General features: G+C 39.8%; 1 protein-coding gene across 2 annotated transcripts in view; it reads left to right on the top strand.

The window, feature by feature from the left end:
- The window catches only part of tnk2b (tyrosine kinase, non-receptor, 2b), a 270,657-nt gene that overhangs the window by 11,275 nt on the left and 234,323 nt on the right, over positions 1-25,059 (top strand). The window contains exon 2 of one of the 2 annotated variants that reach the window (XM_043702433.1): positions 8,977-9,125. The exons of the other annotated variant lie outside the window; for it this stretch is intronic. The gene's annotated coding sequence lies outside the window, so the exon portion shown is untranslated. The remainder of the gene's footprint in view (positions 1-8,976; positions 9,126-25,059) is intronic. 2 annotated transcript variants of the gene reach the window in all.

Genomic DNA, 25,059 nt, shown 5'->3' with positions numbered 1-25,059 from the left:
TCATTAAATTTGAATAGCCTATGCACTTCCCAGGATACCTGTGAGGAACAACATGGTAGTACACTTGTATTCGTTTTGCTGGAAGACAACTTAAGTTAATTGCTCAATATTGATCAAAAACACAGGTGATCATGTGGCACATTGCTCTTTTGTAATCTGTGCTCGGCTATTGGCAGCTTAACAGGGGAAAAACAATGCTTGAAGTTAAATTAAGAATTGAAAATAGATATTCATATGACTACTTGGCTCCTCCCCCACTGATCTGAGGTTAGGGAGTTGGGAGAGTCTGCAGCTGGGAGGCCAGAGCAGAGGAGGTGCCAGTTGGATTGCACAGGAAATAATGTTTAAGTGACACTCCGAGGTTACTGACTCTGTTAAGCAACATTAAAACAAAACAACATTAAATGGGGCAACTATAAGTAAGGACTTGGTATACTTACAGACGTTCTGATGCTTGCCACATTGTTTCTTGTACAGCTACCTTCTGAAATGAATGCACACAAATCAACACTTGAAATAAGACAAAAAATCCTGACGTATTGTTTACAATATCTTATTGTGAAATAACAGCCGTAATGGTAAAATGGCCATTTGCTGAAAATTTGTAAGTAAAAGACATTGCAGGCATTCGGCTCACCTGTGAGACTTCGGAGTCATATTGCATCTCCCTCATGAGTTTGCAAGAGTGCTTTGAAATCTTGGATTCCCTACACACAGTTGCTGAAAGGTCAGTTGAGGTTGGGAACAGAGGCAGTTAGTTGGTGACAGCCTCCAGTAGATTTCAGAAATGTGCTACCAGTGGTGAGAAACATCTTGGCAGTGACTCGTGAAGTCAGCATGGGTGGAGATGGGATTTTAGGGAAACATGAAACTCTAGGAGAAAATGAGGACTGCAGGTGATAGAGATCAGGGTCAAGAGTGTGGTGCTGGAAAAGCACAGCAGGTCAGGCAGCATCAGAGGAGCAGGAAAATTGACGTTCCTGGTATAAACCCTTCATCAGGAAAGATGGGACTCTAAACTGGTCCCTGTGTTTCTCTTAATATTGTCTTCCCCAAAGTATATTCTAGATTAGAGTGGTGCTGGAAAAGCACAGCAGTTCAGGCAGCATCCGAGGAGCGGGAAAATCGACGTTTCGGGCAAAAGCCCTTTATCAGGAAACTGATTCCTGATGAAGGGCTTTTGCCTGAAACGTCGATTTTCCTGCTCTTGGATGCTGCCTGAACTGCTGTGCTTTTCCAGCACCACTCTAATCCAGAATCTGGTTTCCAGTATCTGCAGTCCTTGTTTTAACCTAGTTGATTCTTTTTTCCCCAACGTATATTCTCCCTTTTGTAACGGTAGTTCTTAATCTGTAATGTGGTTCCATGTGTGCAACCAATCTTCTGGCAACTTGCCCACTATCACATTCTTCTTATATCAATTACAAATTGAATGTGACGGGCCACTTGACATATAGTGTTCTTCACACCTGGCTGGATTTTATCAATCAATCAATTACATTTATGTTCTCAGTTTCAAGGGCGTGTTGTTGGATTGTAAGCAGGAGCAGGAATCCTATGTTTTGTTTAAAACATTCTCTCTTGGGATGTTGCTTGGCCAATATGACATAAAGACCCAAGTTTGGGAACTTCCTAATCTGCATATGTCAGCACTTTGCCAAAGAAGGTATTTACAGCAATGGCAATTTGAATTCGTATGGGGCCTTTAATGAAGGTATTGGACAGTTTGGGCAATTAAGCTAAAGGAAAGTCCAAACAAATGACGATTACAAGATGTTTTGAAAATTATGCGATGAGTGAAAAGTTTGGTTGAAAAAATTAGGGTTTAGGTTTTTAAATATGAGGAAATAGGACTTATGGAGGAAGCACCAGAAAATAATACATGAATTTTATCAATGATTGTTAGGGTTTCTTTCAGTAAGGGTAGAGACTATGATATATTGGGAGGAGGACTTAAGGTGATGGCTCTGTATTGGGCGGCACGGTGGCAATACAGCGCCAGAGACCCGGGTTCAATTCCCGCCTCAGGCGACTGACTGTGTGGAGTTTGCACGTTCTCCCCGTGTCTGCGTGGGTTTCCTCCGGGTGCTCCGGTTTCCTCCCACAGTCCAAAGATGTGCAGGTAAGGTGAATTGGCCATGCTAAATTGCCTGTAGTGTTAGGTAAGGGGTAAATGTAGGGGTATGGGTGGGTTGCGCTTCGGCAGGTCGGTGTGGACTTGTTGGGCTGAAGGGCCTGTTTCCACACTGTAATGTAATCTAATCTAATTTATTGCCCTACAGTAGTGAGTTGTTAGCAGATTATTCAGAAATATAGGGCACGATGGCCTTGGACTCTGCGCCTCCACCAATTCTTTTTTGAAAAGAACTTTAATATGTTTAAACAGTCCTTGATGAAGCACTGAAACAGAAACAAAAATCAATTGATTAACAGAAACCTATTCCCCCACCTATTGAATCTAATAAATCCAAGAGGCCTCAGTTAACAAGAGTCAGAAGCAGATTCGCTCCAGAGCAGGGGAAGAGGGTTAAGTTCCCTGTGGTTGGGCCTTCAGTGAGTCGGAGTCTAAGTACCTGGGGTGTGAGGACTGGGTCTGGGTAATGTAAGTGGTGTGGGAGAGGTGTAGTTTGGAGTGAGAAAGATAAGTATGGGGTCTGTTTTATAGTCACTCAGGAGTTAGACTACATAGTTAATAGTCTAAATTTTTATGGAGAAAGTGAGGTCTGCAGATGCTGGAGATCAGAGCTGAAAATGTGTTGCTGGAAAAGCACAGCAGGTCAGGCAGCATCCAGGGAACAGGAGAATCGACGTTTTGGGCATAAGCCCTTCAGTGATCACCTTAATTGGAGCCCTTTGAGTTCTTTGATTTAAAATGGAAGCTTTCAGAGTTCCAGACTTCGGGGAATTGTTACTGGAATCTTCAATTTCAAATTCCTTCAGAGTTTGCTTAGTTGGGAATTCTGCAAAGCTCCCATGTGCAAATCCCATCTCCACTTGAATAATACTGACTGTCGGAAAATCCAGGGCCACATTCCTTGTATATAGCAACACGCTAATTTTGTTTTGTTTTACTGTTGTAATTTTGAAAGATTGTTCCTGTGATCAGGAGGTTGATTAGATTAGATTCCCTCCATAGTGGGAACGGGCTCTTCGGCCCAACAAGTCCACATCGACCCTCCGAAGAGCAACCCACCCAGACCCATTCCCCTATATTCACCCCTGACACTACTGGAAATTTAGCATGGCCAATTCACCTAACCTGCACATCTTTGGACTGTGGGAGGAAACCTGAGCACCTGGAGGAAACCCAAGCAGACATGGGGAGAATGTGCAAACTCCACACAGACAGTTGCCCAAGGCTGGAATCTAACCTGGGTGCCTGGTGCTGTGAGGCAGCAGTGCTAACCACTGAGCCACCATGCCGCCCCAAGGTTGTCAGCGTTGACACTGCTATTTCTGTACAGACAATTGTTTGGGACTTTAGGAGGGCTATTACTGATTTCACGACGCATTCCTACATTTGATGTATGGTAAACATAAGTGAGGATAATTTAACTTGTTGTAATTTTAGTGAACATCTCACTCAGACAATGCTGTCTTGCTTCCTGTAATTTGGACTCCAATGTAGTGCAAATTGAAAGGATTAAACTGATTGCTAAGGTGAAGATTGCTACATGAAATGCAAATTGTTAGATTGGAGAAAGTAAGTCCTGGTATTCTGAGTGACTCATTTCCACCATGTGCTTGTTAAGAGAAGTGATTAACTAGTATTCGAGAAGTAAAAACAGAATTTGCTGGAAAAAGTCAGCAGCTGTGGAGAGAAATCAGAGTTAGCATTTCCAGCCCAGTGATCCTACTTCGGAACAAATGTTCATGTAGCTATTCTGATATTTGAGGAAGAAATCTTATTCCTAATTGGCCTGACCTGGCCTACATGTGATTTTGCACCCACTACAGTATGGTTGACTCTTAACTGCCCAGCAAGCCACTCTGTTTACTCTTTGTAGTGGGATAGAGTCATAGAGATGTACAGCATGGAAACAGACCCTTCGGTCCAACCCGTCCATGCCGACCAGATATCCCAACCCAATCTAGTCCCACCTGCCAGCACCCGGCCCATATCCCTCCAAACACTTCCTATTCATATACCCATCCTAAGGCCTCTTAAATGTTGCAATTGTACCAGCCTCCACCACATCCTCTGGCAGCTCATTCCATACACGTACCACCCTCTGCGTGAAAAAGTTGCCCTTTAGGTCTCTTTTATATCTTTCCCCTCTCACCCTAAACCTATGCCCTCTAGTTCTGGACTCCCCAACCCAAGGGAAAAGACTTTGCCTATTTATCCTATCCATGCCCCTCATAATTTTGTAAACCTCTATAAGGTCACCCCTCTGCCTCTGACGCTCCAGGGAAAACAGCCCCAGACTGTTCAACCTCTCCCTGTAGCTCAGATCCTCCAACCCTGGCAATGATGCAACTAAGGAATGAAACCTTATCTAGACTCCGGAAATAACAATGGTGAACTCTGCCAAATTATCCTTGCAAAGTCCTATTCACCAGCATCTGGGGGCTTATGCCGAAATTAGGAGGGCTGTCCCACAGACTAGCCAAACAATATCCTGACATGGTCACACTCAGTCATACCTTGCAATGTTCCTGATACTGTCGCTAGGTATGTTTTGACTCATTGGCAGGACAGTTGCCCTGAGTGTGACACAGTCAGGGAAGAGGTGACTTGGGAGTCCTCAATTGTTTCTTTACTCCATGAAGTCTCTTGGCATCAAGTTAAACGTGACTAAGGAACCTATTACTGATTACCATCTGCTACCAGTTGATGAATCAGTATTTCAACATGTTGATACTATTTGGAAGTAGCTCTCGGGCACAAATTGTATTCTGGGGACTTCAGTATCCATCACCAACAATGTCTCAGTAGCACCACAGCTGATTGAGTTGACTAAGTTCTAAAGGACATAGCTGCAAGCTTGTGGCAGTTGGTGAGGGAGACTACAAAGGAAAAATGTACTTGACCTTCTGCTCACCAGTCTACCTGTTCATAGTATTAGTAATTGACCATCTGGTAGTTCTTGTGGACTTCACTAAATTGGACAGACTTTATAAGATCTAGCAACTCAAACTGGGCATCCATGAGGCACTGTGAGCCATCAGCAGCAGAAGTGCACTCAACCCCTAATATGTGACCTCACTGCCTGGTGTGTCCTACTATGCCATAACTATCAAGCCAGTAAATCAACATGGAAAAGTTCAGGAGGGGATGCCAGCAAATACACCAGGCATAACTAAAAATGAGGTGTCAAACCAATAAAGCTGCAACACAGCGATATCAAACACTGGAAACAGCATGCAGTAGACAGGGCTGAGTGATTCCCACAATGAATGGATTAGATCTGATCCCAATCTTCAATGGTGGAGGAGCTCAGCACATTAGTACACAAGATAAAGCTTAAGCATTTGCATTTATGTTTAGCCTGTAGTGTCAAGCTAACTGTAAGCTGTAGGAGCAGAATTAGGCCATTCGGCTCATCGAGTCTGATGTTTTTTCATTTTATCATGGATGAATGTTTCTCAACCCTGTTCTACTGCCTTCTCGCTGTAGTCCTTGATCCACTTACTAATAAAAAACCTATCTCTGTCTTAAATACACTTAATGATTTGATTTCCACAGCCCTCTGTGACAGTGAGTTCCACAGATTAACCACCCTCTAGCTGAAGAAAGTCCTCCTCATCTCTATTCAAAGAGTCACCCCTTTCCTCTGAGTCTGTGCCCATGTGTCCCAGTTTCCCTTACTCGTGGAAACATCATCTCCAAGTCACTCAATGCAGTCCTCACTGTATTCTGCACAATTTCAATTAAATTCCCGCTTATCCTTCGAAACCCCCATGAAATAGAGACCTAGAGTCCTGAACTACTGCTAATATGACAAGTCGTTCATCTCTGGGAGCATTCTTGTAAACCTCTGGATCCCCTCCAATGCCAGAGTATCGTCTTTTGAAATGGCACTTGAAACTGCTAACAATATTCTAAATTCAGTCTGACCAGAACCTTATACAGCTTCAGCAGTACACCTCTGCTGTGATATTCTAGCCATCTTGAAATGAATGGTCACATTGCATTTGCTTTTGTAACTGCCGACTGAACTTCATGTTAACCTTGAGAGTCCTGAACTAGGATGCTCATTTCACTTCGTGCTTCAGACTTCTGAAACCTTTCTCCATTTAGAAAATAGCCCTGTTCCTCCTATTAAAGTGCAAAATCTCACACTTCCCCATATTATATTTCATCGGCCACTTGTTTGACCGCTCTCCTAACCCGACCCAAGTCCTTCTGCAGCCTCATTGCTTCCTCAACACTACCTGGTCCTTCATCTTCCTTTGTGTTTTCTGCAAACGTAGCCACAATGCCCTCAGTTCCTTCATCCAAATTGTTAATGTATAATGTGAACAATTGTTCTTCTAAAATGGAGCCCTATAGAACTACGCTAGTCACAGGCTGCCATCCTAAAAAGGACCCCTTTATCCCTCCTACCTGCCTTCTGCTAGTCAGCCAATCATTTATCCATGCCAGCACCTTGCACATATCAACATGGACTCTTATTTTGGGAATCCAAATAGATTAATTCCATTGGTTCTCCTTTGTCTACCTCCTCAAAGAATTTTAACAGATTTGTCAGTATGACCTTCCCTCGGCAAAGCCATGTTGACTATGTCCACTTCCAAGTACTCCGCAATCTCATCTTTAAAGGTGGACTCTCAAAGCTTCCCAACGGTTGAGGCCAGGCTAACTGGCATATAGTTTCCTGTCATCTGCTTCCCTCCCTTCTTAAACAGGGGTGTTACATTTATTATTTGGAACTCTTGGGACCCTTTCTAACTTCAATGGTGGTGATCTTTCAGGAATCAATGTCTTCACAATCTCCGCAACTATGTCCTCCATAACTCTGGGATGCAATCCATCTGGTCCAGATTATTTATCCACCTTAAGACCTTTCAATTTCCCCAGCACCTTTAATAGTGACGGCCACTACATTCACCTCTGCCCCCTGACTCTCTTGAGCTGCTGGTGTCTGCCACTGTGAAATCAGATGTAAAGTAGTTATTCAGTATCTCTGCCATTTCTTTGTTACCCCTTACTACTCCAGCCTACACCATTTTCCAATGGTCCAATGTCCATTCTTGTATCTGTCTTCCCTTATAGATATCTGGAAAAAGAAATTCAGTCTTTTATATTATGAGCTAGCTTACCCTCCTACCTCTCTGTGTCCCTTCTCCCCCTTGCTATTTTGGTTATCTTTTGCTGGTTTTTAAAGGCTTCCTGATTTTTCTGTTTTCCCACTAATCTTCACCACATTTATGCTTCGTCTTTAGCTTTTATACTGTTCCTGACTTCCCTTGTCAGCTGTGATTGCCTCATCCTCCTCTGAGGATGTTTCTTCTTCCTTGGAATGAATTCCTCCTAGAAACTCTTGCTATCGCCACTCCAACATCTTCCCTGCTAGGCTTCCCTTCGAATCAACTCTGGCTAACTCCCACATCATTTCTTTCTTGTTGCCGTTACAGCTTCTCCCTTTCAAACAGCAGGGTGAAATCTATCGTATTATGGTTATTGCCCGCTAGAGATTTCTTCACCTTAAGTTCCCTAATCAAGTCTGTCTCATTACACATCATCAAATTCAGAATTTTCTGTTCCGTGTACAAACTGCTCCAAAAATCATCTTGTAAACATTTTACTTGAGAATTCTTGAGAATTGTTACCAGCCCAATTTTTCTCAGTCCACCTGCATATTGAAGTCCCCTATGATTACTGCAGTAGTACCTTTCTTACACGCCTTTTCTGTCTTCTAATTTATTTAACTTCTCACATCCTGACTGCTGCTAGGAGCTTGTACACAATTCCCATCAGGGTCTTTTTGCCTTCGCAGTTCCTCAACTCAACCCATACAGATTCTGTGCCATCTGACTATAGTCACTTCTTGCTATTGTCGACAGGATGCTCTTCAGACATTCAGTATGGACTTGATGGGCCGACTGGCCTGTTTTTCACGCTGGAGGGATTCTATAAAGTTGTACATCAGCCTGGCTTGGAACCATATTGCTGCTCCTTCATTGTCACTGGGTCAATATTCTGGAATTCCTTTCCTAAAAGCATTGGGTGAGCCCAAGAATTGCAATGGTTCAAGAGGTTAGACCTCCACCACCGCCTCCAGGGCAGTTAGGGGTGTGTAACCATTGAGGCTCATATTGTAAATAAATGATACAAACTGTGGAAACTGAAAATTCTGCATTTATATGTTATATGATATTTGAATTTGAAATAAGTGGATATTGTTTGAGAATGGGGAACAGTTTCTTAAACTACAACAGCTGGAACTTAATTCCTTGCGTCCTCCTTGCCTGTTGTTTTGCTCTCAATGGCAAAACAAACACAGGAAAAGCAAATCAAAGCCAATAAACTGGCTTTTCATATTAAGCGTTGGAGCAATACCAAGACTTCTTGAAAGAGGATGCCAATTGGTTTGATTTATTTAAGTGCATACTGCACATACTGTGTAACTGAAGAACTGTACTTCAGTACAGTTCTCTTCTGTCTGATATTGATTTTTTTTAAAAATGGGTGATGGAACCATGGTAAAGGATCTTAATTTTAATTTTTATACTCCGAATGAATGCAGAATATACTGCTGATTTAATTCTATCTTGTGCAAGATAGCCTAGGTAGCAACATAATTGTATGGCAGCAATTCTGCTAGGGATGGAGTCTGAGTAAGAAACAGCATGCAACTTTGTCAAATTTGTCTTATTTTCAGCACTGGCGCCTGCATTTAAATTTATTAGAATAGAAAAGCCACTTTTTGCAATGTGCTTTATGCAGATATCAGAGTGTGTGGTGTCAGTGGTTATGACTTGTATTTGTATAGTGCCTTTATCAATAAAGAACACTGCTTGGTTTTTCAGAGCGACAAGGAAGAAATGATGGTATTCAGCCAAAGGAGGACATCTTTGGAACAGGAGAACAGAGATTTAATCAAAGAGTCTAGTTTCACAGAAGATCTTAGAAGAGGAGTTTTACAGAGGATCTTGGAAGAGAAAAGGAAGCTGAAGAGGTGGGGTTGATGGATTAGTTCCAGAATGTAGAAACTCAATTAATGGGGTAGTCTTCGCTCCTGATCTTGGTCTACTTCCTTTTTCTGGGCTATATCTTACTCAATTTTGTTGGCTTTCCCTCATTAGATTTCACATCTGCCTGAATTCCATGATGTTTATTCAATTTGTTCCACATTCTCTCTCAAATGTATTTGTAATGCGTCTTTCCATTGTAATTGGTATGACTCTGTTGGTATCTCATGGAGCCAGATGATTGCAGAATCAAGTTCCACACTGGAGAGTTGGGCATAGAAATCTAGGCTGGCAGATCAGTGCAATACCCAAGGAGCTTGAAGGAGTTTGGTGCTGTTGAATGTTGATGGACAGCATAAAACTAAAATAAAGGGCTTAATGCAAAGAAACAGAACAGATCCTGTAGAATGGGAATGAAAATGCTAAGACTAGCAAAGAACTATATAGCAGCTTATAAAAGCTACTGAAAGGGATTATAAAAGGAAACTTGCAAGGGACATCCATAAGAAAAAAATCAGTTAGATAAAGGGAAAGTAGTGGTCAGGAGCAATGTTGGCTCATTTAAGACTGAAAATTGGGATATTGTCAATAACTATGGGGAAATAGCAGACATACTGAATAACTATTTACTTTAATATTTACAGTGGAAAAGGAGGATAGCTTGCTGGAAGTCCTGAGGAAATTAAGTGGATCAGGGATATCTACTGAATAAATTTGATTTTAATTTCCTCATTATTGATGTTTACTTAATGGGGAGTTGACACTTTAGTCCTAGCATCTGATTGTTTCCATCCAGGGGTGCTAAAGAAAGCACAGGATCATATAATAGACACCTTAACTATAATCTTTCAGAGTTCCTAGATACAAGCATTGTGCAATTTTCCAATGCACAGGGACATATCTCTTTGCTTTTTAAGAAGGGGGAAAGAGAAAAACCAGGGAATTACAGACCAGATAGCTTAATATCTGTGCTGGTGAAATTGTTGGAGCCTATAGTCAATGATGGGGTAACTGAACCCAGAAAATTTCAATTAATCAGGGAGAAACAATTGAATTTTTTTCAAGCAGTGACTAATGAAGTTCACAGGGGACTGTCTATGAATGTTGTTTATATTGACTTCCAGAATGCATATGATAAAGTTCCATGTAAGCGATTGTTAATTAAGATAAAAGCCAACAGAATTGAGGGCAAATTACTTGCATGGCTTGGCAGATTGGTTAGTTGAAATTGGCAGACAACCAAAAGTAGGGATAATGGGTAGTGTCCAACAAGGATCTGTGTTAGGGGCTCAATTATTTGCTTTTATCTATTAAAGATTTGAATAATGCCATAGAAAGTCACATCCCAACTTGCTGATGACACAAAGTTAGATGGTACTGTAGGACAGTGTAGCTGATGGGATTAAATCACACTGGGATATTGATGGACTAAGTGAATGGGCTAAACTGTGGCAGATGGAGTTCAGTGTAAGCAAGTATGAGGTTATCCATTTTGAATCAAGAAAAGATAGATCAGGGCACTTTCTAGCTGGGCTGAAGTTAAATAAAGTGGTATGTCCAAAGGGACTTAAGGGTCCAGATGCATAGATCTTTAAAATAGACAAACAGATGCAGAAAATAATCAAGGTGGCCAATGGATTGTTGGTCTTTGTGTCTAGAGGACAGGTAAGTATAAGGATGCAGAAGTTATGCTGCAGCTGTATGAAATACTGGTTAGACACCACCTAGAGTAGTCCGTGAGCAGATCTTGGAGGGAGTAAAACTTGGCTTATAAGAATGATTCCTGACTTAACTTAAACCCTTATGAGGAGGGATTAGACACATTTCACCTGTTTTCTGTAGAATTTAGAAGGTGATCTGATTGAAGCTTTCAAGACACTAATAGGAAAAGACAGGGTAGATAAAGATAAACTACTAAACAATGGCTGGGGATTCTAGAACTAGAGGCCATAGTCTATAATTATCATAATGATAGCTCTGATGAAGAGTCATCTAGATTCAATGTTAGCTTGCTTTCTTTCCATGCATGCTGCTGTGATTTTCAGCACTTTGTTTTTGCCATAGTCTGAGAGTTAGGGTCAGACCATTCAGGAGAGATGTTAGGAAGCACTTTTGCACATAAAGGTTTGTAGATATTTGGAAGTCTCTTCCACAAACATCAATTGATGCTAGATCAGTTGTTAATTTTAATCTTGAAATGAATTTTTTGTTCAGCAAAGGTATTAAGAGAGAGAGGCCAAAGGGAAGTATATGGAGTTAGGCCAAAGATCAGTCATGATTGATTGAGGAGCTGGATGACTTGCTCCTGTTCCTTATTTAAGTTGAATCCAAATCCTTCCTGCTCCTTTAGATTTTTTGTGTTGTATTCATACGATGTGGACATTGCTGGCTGGCCCAACATTTATTGCCCATTCCCAATTGCCCTTGAGAATGTGGTGTCAGCTGCCCTCTTGAACTGCTACAGTCCATTTGTTGAAGCAGTGCCTTTTCGGGAAACAGTTTCAGGATTTTGACAAGTGACACTGAAATAATGGAATTATATTTCCACGTCTAGAAGGTGAGTAGTTTGGCAGGGAACTTACAGCTGGTAGTATTCCTATGTATCTGCTGCCCTTGTTATTCTTTATGGTGGTGGCTGTGGGTTTGGAAGGTGCCATCCCAAGAGCTTTGGTAAATTTCTGCAGTGCATCTTGTAGATGGTGAATACTGCGTGTCAATGTTGAAATATTTATGGATGTGCCAGTCAAGAGGGCAGCTTTATCCTGGATGATGTCGAGCTTTTTGTGTTGGGCCTGCACTCATCCAGGCAAGTGGGGAGGATTCTATCTTATTCTTGACTTGTGCTTATAGATGGTGAACAGGCATTAGGGAGAAATAAGGTGAGTTGCCTTCTGCAGGATTTGGTTTCTAACATGTTCCTGTGGCCACAGTATTTGCACCAGTGTTTTGGTTCAGTTTCCGGTGTATGATAGCCCTAGGCAATATAGCCACTTTTGAGGTTCTGCACAATCCGGTTGACGTACTGACAACATTGACTCCTGGTTTCTGGAGTCAATGCTGCACACACCTCTGAGATCTGCACGCTGAAAAGAACTTCGAGGGGGTATTGGTCCCAGGATATTGATGGCTGGAGCATTTAGCAATGATAATGTTGAATATCAAGGGGAGATGGTTTGCGTTATTTCGAGTTTGGTGATGATCATTGCTGTTAGTTATGTTTTTCTACCTAAATGTGTAACCTGACTTGCTGAATGTTTTGCAACATTTTTTGTTTTTATTTTACACAACTCTCCCCTTATTTGTATAACACTGGGCTCTAAACAGTTAAGTATCAATTGAAATGAAGTGGCGCCGACCTGTACCCTGAAGTAATTCCATTTAAAACCGATTTGCTGTGAGTTGAACTTGTTCCCCACTGAATTTCCAGAAGACGCCCACGGTTGTATATTTTTTTGTGGTGGGTGGGGTGGGTGTATTACAAAAATGCAAGTGTGAACAGGTAGTGTAGGAAGGGAATTGGAGACTGAATGTTTCCAGTGCACTTGGGCTTTGCCGGATGCGAATCATTATAAACTCTGACACTCGCATGGTTATGTAATCGATGTGGGTGGATTGTGGATGCAGTTTAATTTCTGTGCTTTGGTGATTCATTTTGTTAACAAGAGGCATCTGTTCCAGTCAGGGAGGTGGAGCTAGGAATGCTGATAAAGCTGCTCCTGTTTAATCACTCACCTCGAGTGCAGCCACGGAAAGGAATACCAATAGGTGCCAGAAGTTGATTCATGCATTAAAACAAGAAAAAAAAGCTTTTGTGACTTGTATTTTGAGAATAGATGATATCTTAAAATAGAATTTGAAATTTTATTTATGAAAGAAAAATGTTCATTTTTATGTAATTACTTTGTTTCAAGAATTTGCCCAAATTGATATCATTTTATACCTTTTACTCTTTCCTTGTACTTTGCCTACCCTCCTTTTCCTCTCCCTTCCTTTCTCCATATTTGTGACTTTGCTTACTAGGGATTAATGAATTTACCTATGGTCAAAGAGTTTGAATGATCAGCACTGAAAACAAACTGGAAATAACCAATTGTCTGAACAAAATAATATTCTGTCTTATTTGCACACTTTTTAGACAGTAAGTGTTGAAATAGTACTCAAGTAATTGCTTCATTTTGGTAAGTTTAGAAAGGGAACGAGCAGCAGCAACACTGAATATACTGCAAAGGCTATGAATGGACGAGCATTTTGTGACAGTTTACCAGGAATGTCTAATTAAAAATGATTCATCAAAAAGGAATGAAAGCTGTGGGTGTTGATTGAATTGTTCGCAAGTCATTTGATTCCCTGTAAGTGAAATTCATTGTATTTAGCAGAGAGAAAAATACAGACAGAGAATGCAGGTTTACTATGCTTGGATTATTTCTTCACTTCTCCCACCCGTTTTTCCACTTTGTTGAAACCGTTCAGAAAATTGTAGAAGTATTCGTGTTGTTTCATGCTTTCCCTTAATGAATTGTCAAAATGGACAGAATGACTTTCTGATTTAAGATGAGCTTCGAGTGCATTAAACTTGATACGGGTGAGAGCTTTGACATGGTGTGGGATTAGGCGGTAGATTATGGATGGCAATTTTGCGTCTTGGTTTTGAAGTTGCACCAGCCAAGTGCCTGGTATTTTGTGGCTGAGAGGATTGAAAACTATAATGTATATTAGAGCAATGGCTGTGTGAATTAATGCTACCACCAGCCCCCACCACTACCCACCACTGCCACAATTCCTTTTTTTTTCTCAGGATCTCATAATTTGTCATTGTTAACTTTGCCACTAGTCCTATTCAGAATTGTAATGGTCTGCTCAGTAGTGGAGTATTTATTTCAACTTTATACAACCTCAGTGAAGCAGTAGTTATTTTCTGTGCCAGATGGAAAGTTAATATCAGTCACAGATATTTGAATCATAGAAATGATATAGTGCAGAAAGAGGCATTCAGCCCATCACTAACTATGACCTGAAATAACAGTTTAAAATCCTGCTGCCTAATGGCTGCAATAGTTTTTGCTTGACTAAAACTGTAGACAATAGGAATTTACTGCAAAGGATGACAAATCATCATCTGTCTAAGGAAATACTCTAAATACCAGTAGTAGTATTAAACAACAGGAGACATTTCAGAGAATGGCGCTAGCATCCGTTCAGTGACTGCGATCCTGCCAGTGAGGTACATTGTTTAATAGAATGGCAGTTGTTTTTTTTCAGTGTGCCATGGTAACTGAGCATACCTCATAGCACAAATCATTCTTCATTCTACCTGGGTGAAATTAAGTAAACCTAGTTTTAAAACTTGATACATGAAAACGCCCTGTCATTTTTCCTTTTTAAAATTTTACATGTACAATATGCTTATAATCTTTGTTTTGCAAATTATTTATGCTGCAAAATGTCATCTTATACTAGCAATGACTGTAAATGTCACTGCCATTATAGAATATGAGTAGTTTCTTTCAAACTTATAAAATATGTTCTAAAATGGAGATAAATGTCAGTTGTGGGCTCACTCCTGTGAGCAATGGGGATTGAAAAGTTCATTCCAGGCTGACAATAGGAATACTGCAAAGGATGACAAATCATCATCTGTCTAAGCAAATACTGTATCTACCAGTAGTAGCATTAAATGACAGGAGAATTTCAAATGAATGTTGTCAATGTTTCACTCTTTTGGATGGGGCATAAACTTGGCCTACGTTACTCTGCCATCACACAGCCCTATGTGATCCCCGCAGCATGCCTGAACTGCTGTGCTCTTCCAGCACCATTGATCCAGAATCTGGTTTCCAGCATCTGCAGTTATTGTTTTTACCCCTATGTGATCCCCTACAGCTATTACAACAAGCAATCAGGAGAGTACTATACTGACGTACGGCTGTAACCACCAAGATTGATAAGCAGTCATTAATCTCACTGCTATTTGTCGGACCTTGATGAATGAAAATTGTCTGCCATAAATAAATGAATACATTTAAAAAATAATGAACAGTACTTTGTGGGAATCAATACTCAGAAGTCTGGCACCATCTATTGAGAGGGGCAGGGTTAGTGCTTTGAGTCGATGATTACTTGTGAGTAAGTATAGAGACAGAAAGGTTTATGAAGAACGAGGGAATATCTCTGTTAGGATGGGAGGGCAGGAGACCTTAAATGATGAGGAATGATGATGTGTGACAAATCTCAAAATAGTTTTCAGATGTTGCTGTGCAACACCGTTGACCAGAACTGGTGTAACCTTTGGGCTGTGTGCTTGCCCTTGCTATGTGTTCTTTTTTTTCCATGTGTGCTTTAAAGTCTGTGAAGTGATTTTGATTAGTTATTTCTGAGGAGAGGTTATTCCAATTTCTTATGATATTTCGTATGAAGCCATTGAGATGTACTTACATGCAATATTAAAAGGTGCAAACTACTTGGTGTTTTTCCTTCTGCAGTGAGTGATCGGTTTACCATGTGATTAAATATCAAAGCAACTTCACAGTAAATGCCTTGTTAGTAGTATAATTGTACTTAGCTGTTTTCATTGTTGCTGTGTAATATTCCACAGTTCAATAATAATGTTCTGTTAAAGACTTTAGGAGAATACTGTTCTAATTTGCATTTATATAAATGCTATTAATGTAGTTAAATGTTCTGAGGTATTTCATTGAGTGTAAAGAATCAAAATTGGACACCAAGTGATCAAAAACCAAGTGAAAGTTAGATTTCAAGGAGTGCTTTTAAAGAAGGATGAAGAGCAGAAGAGGTTTGGCAAAAGTATATCAGTTTAGGATCTTGGCAACTGAAGGTATGGTCAGCAATTATACACCGATGAAAATCAAGGATTTTCAAGAAATGGGAAAGTACCACGTTTTTCTAAATTATTGATTTGAACTAGGAGGAGGAGAAGCAAACTTCAGGAGGGACTAAAAACATGAGAATTTTAAAATCTCAGCAATTTGCAAACTAAACTCTTAATCCACATGGATAGCAAAATATTGGAACAGTTATGGCAATGTCTGTGGAGAGAAACAGTGTGAATATTTAAGGTTTTTAACACGACTGGGAAAAGTTAGAGATGGAATATGTTCTGAGAAGGCAATGGGTGGTTTAGTTGAGAATAAAATGAAGTTTATTGTTGAATTCAGATATTTGTGATATGTCTAATCAAAAGATGTAATGTGTTCCTCAAGCTTCAGTTTTGCTTATGGAACAGTGCAGAAGTGAGGTCTGAAACATTAGTGGGAGAGCGAGATGCGGAGTTAAAAAGATGGACTGTTAGAAGCTCCAGGACACACTTGTGGACTGAACGGAGATGTTGTGGAAAGCAATTGCCTAATCTGCTAGAAAAAACTCAGCAGGTCTGGCAGCATCTTTGCAGAGAAACAGAGTTCTGAGGAATGGTTCACTGGACCTGAAACCTTAACTCTGATTTCTCTTTACAAATGCTGCTAGACCTACTGAGCTTTTCCAGCAACTTCTGTTTTTGTTTCTGATTTACAGCATCCACAATTCTTTCAGATTTTAGTCACCCACTCTGTTTGGTTTCCCGAGTGTAGGGGAGACTGCATTTTGATCAGTAAATACAGTAGACAAAATTGGAAATATGTGGAAACTGCTGTTGCTTAACCAATAAAATGTTTGCTGTTTTATTTGCAGACTAGGATATTTAAACTGAAGTGGGATTAAGATAAGAATAATGTAGTTTGGTGTTTAGTGGTTGGGATAAATATGCCAGTGGAAGGGCCAGTTTCTGTGTTGTATGATTCTCTCTGGTGCTTTGTTGCAGACCATTACTATATTGGTGCACCAGAACTTGGGTGCTATGGAGTTTCCAGACTTAATTCCAATGTACTGAAATGATGATATAACACACATTATTGCAACTCAAGCTTATGATGAAATAACAATATAACACCAGAATGAAAATTAAGGAACATGTCCTGAGAGAACGTTGTTTTGTTCCCCTCCCAAACACAATGGTTACTGATTCATCCATTTGCTGTTGAGTCAACAAGTCCATTCACAGTTATATGTTAGTGTAGGTGCTTAATCCTTTATTTCTGTGAAGTGCAGCAGTGATTGTCTGCCAGGAACAGAGTGAACACCAGTGTGTTTTGTAATGTATCTTATTATTGAAGCTAACCCCAGGTCTCTGCCACGTTCAGCTTGGAATGTGAGTAAAGCACAGTTCAATATTACAAGAACGTTATATAGAAAATACAAGCATTTTACTGGAAGCTATAACATTTTTATTTTTAAATCGTCTTTTTTTTGTCCCTGTTAATTTTTCCTAAAAAGTGTCTCTGGAAAATTATTAACAAATCTGATCCTGCAATGCCACTGACCATGGGAAACACTTAATCCCACAGGTAACTGGTTAAAAATTAAACTGGAGTAGGAAGTGAGATAAGCCTTGTGTGAAATATGTTATTAAATAAGCTATTGGATAGGTGAAAGAGGTGATTCAGTATATTTCCGTAAGACTATAAGATAAAGGAGCAGAATTAGACCATTCAGCCCATTGAGTCTGCTCCACCATTCAATTATGGCTGATATGGTTCTTCGCCTCACTATCCTGCCTTCTCCCCGTAACCACTGATTCCCTTGTTAACCAAGAACCTCTCTATTTCTGTCTTTAATAAATTCAAAAACATGGCCTCCATAACCCTCTACAGCAATGAGTTCAACAGATTTATCACCCTCTGAAGAAATTTCTCCTCATTTCCATTCTCAAGGCTCGACTCCCCTTTCATTCAACTTTGGCCATCTCCTTCCTCATGTCTTTGTAGTTTATCTTTATGCAATTGTTATACTGTTACATCTGATTCCAGCTTCTCTCCCTCAAAATGCAGGTGAACTCCACATTATGATCACTGCCCCCTTGGGATTCCTTCACCTCAAGTTTCCGAATAAGTCTGTCTCATTACACGTTACCGAATCCAGATTCGCTGTTCTCTAGTGGGCTGTGTCAATAGCAGCTCCAAAAAAAAAATCTTGTAGACATTTCACGAGTTCCTTTAATCGAGATCTATTACTGACCCCATTTTTCCCAGTGCATCTGCATATTGAGGTCCCCCGTGATTATTGTAATTGTGCCTTTCTTACCTGCCTTTTGTATGATTTATTTACATCCCCACATCCTGACTACTGCTAGGAGGCCTTTACATAACTCACTGCAGTTTTCCTTTGCAGTTTTTCATTTATATGGCTTCATTTCTTACAAACAAGGCAGTTCTGCTCCCTCTGTTCATCTGCCTGTCCTTTCCATAGGACATGCATCCTTTAGTATTTAGTTCTCAGCCCTGATCCCCTTGCAGAACCTCTGTGGTGCCCACAACAACACACCTGCCAATTTCAATCTGCGATACAAGCTCCTTTACACCTTGTTTTGTATACTGTGTGACAACACCCTCAGTCCTGCATTTACAGTCCTCTCTCCACTCTCGCTCTCTCTTCTCCTTCTCTTTCCTCCACAGATGTCCCTTTCTGTCATTAGCAATGCTGAGATTTCTATCGTTCTTCATTGGGAATGATCAGTGAATTTGAATCCAACATTTCTGATGCAGATCATTTGAAGAGGCAGTACGTTGGTTGAGTATCTTCTCAAATTTATTCTTCGTCGTTGCACTATTGTGTGCTGCATGTTATGACCTATAAAAGCAACAACTTTAATGTCGACTGTTATAATTTAACCTCTGTCAGCGAGAGTGGAAAACTATATCTGAAAACTTGGGAATGCATTTGAGATTCATGTACTGTGCACATTAATTTTGCCTTTAGGTAGGGCTGTATGAAATTGTGCTGTAAGAGTTAATGCTCTCATTTCAAAGGCTCAAGTAACTGTACATTAATCAAATAAAACGCAGTAAATGAAAATATCCTTCATGACTTGTCATCAGTGCAAGCTAGAAATTGTTGGCTGCAGTGTTATGCCTATGAATTCGGGATTAGAAATATCATTTGCATGCTTCCTGGTTTTAGCTATTCTTGAGTTTGTGGTGTCAGTATGGCTGAATGTACTCATCTGATTTAAAAATCAAAGATTTCATTTATTCGACTTGCTCAGACAATATTTTTAAGGTATTGAAGTATCTCCATGGACTTGTCATTCTGAATTCACACATTTAACAATCCAGAGGTAAGACATTTTTCTTAGTGCCTTTATTGAGTGCTGATTTAAGCATGAGTCAAAACTGAAATAGAATCATTCATGCGATGAATGGTCTTTGGATTGGAACATCCAGTGACTATCTGACAAGGCAGTCGACCCTTTGTTGGCTTTCTACTGGCCTTTCTGCTTTCAGAATCCAGCTTTGAATATTGGTGCTGTGGTGAAAGAGAGTCTGCAAAGAAACAATTTTTATTCTTTTTCCATCACTGGGAGTCTGCCATTTTACAGAGGTGGCTGTACTCGGTCTACTCAGAGCCAGTCACGAGTGCTGTCTTTGCCATTTAGGATCTGGTGTTCAATTGGACAAAGACTGATACATTGCATTCTTTTCAGTTGATTTCATATAAATTCTTCAGATAAACACCTTGATGTTGTTAGTTGAAATTAATTCAGAACTTTTCCACATGTGAATGCAGTATTCTGGAGGTGACGAGAAAACAGTCAATGACGAAGCATGAGAAAAATAACAGGGTGACTTGTTCAATGAAATGAGAAAATACTGATGTTTATGGAGAATTACTTAATATCATCAGATAGTTTATCATGATGAGCAAAATATTTATGCTGCACGATATTTCGTTATTGTGTTTGAAGAGTTTATAAGCAATTTTACCATAATACCTGTGCAGATGCTGTCAGGTAAGTATCTGAAAAAGGGGACTTGTATTTATATTGGGTCTTTCATGACTTGGGATGGTCTTGATGTTTTACAATTAATGAATTACTTTGAAGTGTACACTGTTTTATAGGAAACATGACAGCTGCCATACAAAGTGATCCCACAATAAGATAATTAACATCATTTAAAAAATCTAGTGAGAGAGAAATGTCAGCCAGGTCAAATAGCGCCATGGGAACTTTCACACTCACCTGAGGTGTGACAGTGTAGTCCTCCTTCATGCAGTGGAGTATCCGGTTGGATTAAGTGCTCTAAACTCTGGAGTGGCATTTGAACCCGCAGCTTTCTGACTGAGGTGAGAATAGTACAAACTGAGCTTTGGTGTACTACCTAAGAACATTTCATCCTATTTTTCATTTCCCAGCATTTTACTGTTATGTAGTCATACAGCACGGAAACAGACCTTTCGGTCATTGGACAGGTTCACTGAGTATTTGAATGCAAAATGTTTACTGAATTGTCAACATATAAATAGTCCTTGACAGCCGGATATTTTGTTGGTTTCAACATGCTTATCCTCAGAAAATACATATTTAGAAAATAATGTAAGAAAATTTGCGTGGTTAACAGAGAATGTTGCATTGCAGAGGGTCATGACAAATGTGGTGTTTTTGTCATAAGCAAGAGGTTTCTTGTTGTCTGTCACACTAGCGTAAACATGTCTTTATTCTAAAGAAAAAAAATTGCTGCAAGTTTTTAAAGTTGGAGCAATTATATCTAAATGAAAATGATTGCATGTGAATTTACCAAATGATATAAGGGCTTAACATAATATTTTCATTGTGCACTCATTCATACAAAGGAGTTTTTAAAAAATTTTTATAGTGAGTCCTACAACAAGAATGGTAGAGAAAACTGGGGATGTGGGATGTAATGAGGAAAGTTGTGATAAATTAAGGAGAGGGCAGGGCAAGAAAACAATAAGGGAAATGATAATCAGATTGTGGTAGAAAGTGCCCTAGTATACAAACTTGAGTGTTCTGGCAGATAAGGCTGAAAGTTTTAAAAAAAAAATGAAATTACAGAGCTAAAGACAAAATATCTGAATGACTGACATCTTAAAGATATGCAGGTTCCATAAATTTCTTGACTCGCATACCAGGTTGACAGAAAATATAGACCAGGTTTCTCTAATTAACAAAACACGCTATTTATTGCAAATAAATTGACTCTAGCTGCATGTATACAATTATGAACCATTGGCATAAAACTCTGTTAACTAATATTCCATCATGAACCTCTCTCACAGCCATGCAACAGATGTAGGAATGTTTAAAAATACATATTAAGTTCAGAGGGAATATTTGAAAGCAGTTCAGTGGCCTCTGTTCGAAGGATTTGCTGAGATGACTTTTGTTCTGATGAGAATGCTGCTTCTTGGTCTCCCTTCTCCGGATGTTTGTACTAGTTTGCAGGAAGCACAGGGTGGTTGTGTTACCCAGAGTTGGGGAAAGAAGAGAACTCCTGCAAAGAATGCAAACATAATTTTCAAGGAAGTAATCTCAGAATAAATCTGGCTTTAGTGAATCTGGCCAAAAAAGCTTGAAAATTAGATTTGAATTGGCAAGAGAAAGAAAGTAAACTTCACTGAGGAACATCAGGAAGATCTGAAACAAAAACAGAGGTTGCTGGAGGGACTTAGTGGGTCTGACAGCATCTGTGGAGAGAGGTCGGAGTTGGCATTTCGGGTTCAGTGACCCTTATTGAGCTCTGAAGGGGGTCCACTGGACCGGAGACATTGACTCTGAATTCTTTCTGTGGTTGTTGCTGGACCTGCTGAGTTTTTCCAGCAATTTCTGTTTTTGCTTCTAATTTCCAGCATCTGCAATTCTGTCTCTTGTTTTTAAGAAGAACTAACTCTGTTTTGTGAAACCAGGGAAGCACAGTGGCTTGGTGGTTAGCACTGCTGCCTCACAGTGCCAGGAAACTGGGTTTGATTCCAATCTTGTTTAACTGTGTGGAGTTTGCACTTCTCCCCATGTGTATGTGGGTTTTATCCTGGTGCTCCAGTTTCCTCCCACACTCCAAAAACTGTGTAGGTTATGTGAATTGGCCATGCTAATTTCCCCATGGTGTCCAAGGATGTGTAGGTAATGTGGATTAGCCATTAGGGTTACAGGGATAGGCAAGGGGGGTGGGTCTGGGAGGGATGCACTTCGGGAGATCAGTGTGGACGTGATGGGCTGAAGGACCTGCTTCCACATTGTAGGAATTCTATGATTCTATGACTGCACCATTGTTGACAGTGCTGATGAATTGCAGCTCACATAACGTATATGTATAATTTGATAGCATTTGCAGAGGCATGGTTGCAAGTTGACCAAGGCTGAGGTCTGAATACTCAAAGTAGCACAATATTTTGGATGATAGGAAACCAGGAAAAGACATGTAGTTTTTAATTAAGGATGACAGTATAATAGAGATAAATAATTTCAAGGTTTAGAAACCCATGGGTAGAGACAGGAAATAGTAAAGGTAGAAAATCATTTTAGGTCCTGGTTTAAAGACTCCTTGAAAGTAGACAATACTGAAAGATATAGAACAAAGAAATGAGGATGGCTTGCAAGAAAGTTAATGGTATCACAGGTGATTTCAATGGCAAAGGTGGTCTGAAAAATAAAGTCATTTGTTTTTAGAACAGTTTTTTTAGAGTAGCATATTTGAGTCAACCAGAGATCAGCCTAATCTAGATCTGGTAATGTACAGTGCGTCCTGATAAATTAATAGCTTCTTAAAGGTGCAACGAGAGAGCAGTGATCATAACATAATGAAATTTTGCATTCAGTTTGAGGGTAACAAGTAGGTCTAAGCCTAGTACAGCGAACTTTGTTTGAACTGTAAGTCTCAATAAACTGGCAAAAGTTTTATACCTGAAATACTTGAAGTTTGCTGTGTTATTGTAATATCTGCAATGTCTGAGTATCATTAGAGGATGTGAGTGAGAAGGCTATCCACTGGTAAGTTTTGTTTAAGTTATTATTTAAGTGATTTATTCTGTACATAAAGTATAACAGTGATGCGTGTACCCCTTGCATTATGTTTCTATTACTTATTGTTTGTTTTTAAATTGATTATGTGGGCCTCTTGATCAATCGGAATATTGCATCAACTGGCATACTCCTGGTCCCATAGGTGCTGGTTAATAAAATGTTGAGGGTATTTTAAACCAAACCAAGGGTAATTATGAGAATATGACATTAGAGGTGGCTAAAATGAACTGGGAAATTAGGTTAAGGATAGGTCGAGAGAAATGCAGTGGCACACTATTATGGACCAGGCCAGACTCCCTCAAAACATTTTAAGATAGCCCAGACTCTAACTTTCATTGTTTTAGGTAGAGTAAGGTGGATATCCCAGGAATCGTACAGCTGGTCAAACTACTTGCCTCCAAGTAAAATAGAATTTATTTACACACCACCATATGAAACACAAACAAAAGAAAACAGAATTTAGAATAACAACAATTTGCAAACCCGACTGACACAATATCTCCCACAACAAAGAGCTGTTCCAATTTCCTGCAACGTCCCATAAACACACACCCCTTAGCAAAAAAAAAGGTGAATTCAAACATAGAGAAGTCAGAGAAAGAGAGGATCAGCCAGGGATCATTTGCTGAGGCATGACACCTTTTTTCCATTGCAGTAGCTTCTCTGGGTCCCCAGCTAAAGCTAAACCAAACTAGAAAAATCCCTAACTGGGAGAACTGGCCACTCCCCTTCCATTGTACAACTGTTTGGGGAAAAAACCTAAAAGCCTTGTTGCCTTGGGCAGTATCTGTTAGCCATTGGAAAAACCGAAGACAACCTAACCTTGTAAATTAGCCGCATCGTCACAACGCGTTAGAGAACTTTTGTCATGCCCAGTCAAAATGTATTCTAGTAAGAAGGTGTAACAATACAGGATTAGCAAGTCAAACAAAATCAGCCTTATTATCACTGGAATTGCAACACTGAAATTAAAACATGCAATGACCCTCAAAAATGCCTAATTGTTCCAAATCAAGCTTTACAAATAACATCGCTTGGATACCAAGTCTAAACTTAAACAAAAATTGACAGCTTCTTATTATTAATGTAACTTTAGCAAAACAAAGATAAACAGAAAACGATCTAATTAATATACACAACGTAAATAAAACCAGTCGTCTTTGATCATAACCTGCTAAACCTCATTGTATCTTTTGGAGCGATGACTTTATTAGACAGGAGGATATCTGTGGATGTTGTTTATATGTACTTGCAGAAGGGAGTTCATAAAGTCCCACATAAGAGAGGGAATTGAGGGCAAATTACTGACATGGTTGGGGAATTGGTTGAGTGGCAGGTGGCAAAGTAGGGATAATAGGTATTTGGGATATGACCTCTGGTGTCCCACAAGGATCGGTGTTAGGACCATAATGATACACATTACTTTCTATGGCATTATCCAATTAAAAAGTAAATAATATACAGAGGAACCTTGATTATCCGAATTTCGGATTATCCAGCCAAGATTACAAGGCTTGGCTAATGCTTGTTATCCTGCATTTGATTACCCAAGCATTCAATTATCTGAACAAAATACTCCCCACCCACGTCATTCAGATAATCGAGGTTCCTCTGTACAGGTAGACAACCCTTTGTCCGAAAAACTCCGAACTCCGAAATCCGAAGGCTTTTTTGTGAAGTTTTTTTCCCCATTAACAAGGTTGTTTCATGTGCAAGCAGTTAACACAACTCCACACCCACTCTGTGCGTGTCACTCATGTGACGTGGGGGTGCGTGGCCCAGCACTGGCAGGCCTCAATTCTGTTTCAGGGCCCATTTTACTCACAGTGCGTCTGCTGTTTGGTAGGATTTTTGAATAAAATTTCACCATCAAACTGTCTCTTATTCTGAAATTCGAAAATTCTGAATTCCGAAAACCAACTGGTTCCAAACATTTCGGATAAAGATTCAAATTTTCAAATGCCTCCTATTTGGATAGCACTGTAGACAGTTTATATGATAGTCTAGTAAATATCCCATAGTATAAAATTACAATGTAAATAGGCAAACTGGCA

Source organism: Chiloscyllium plagiosum, chromosome 13, assembly GCF_004010195.1.
Source record: "Chiloscyllium plagiosum isolate BGI_BamShark_2017 chromosome 13, ASM401019v2, whole genome shotgun sequence".
Classification (NCBI taxonomy): Eukaryota; Metazoa; Chordata; class Chondrichthyes; order Orectolobiformes; family Hemiscylliidae; genus Chiloscyllium; species Chiloscyllium plagiosum.
The sequence above is the reverse complement of the archived record's forward strand: the minus strand, read 5'-3'. Positions and strand labels throughout refer to the sequence as shown.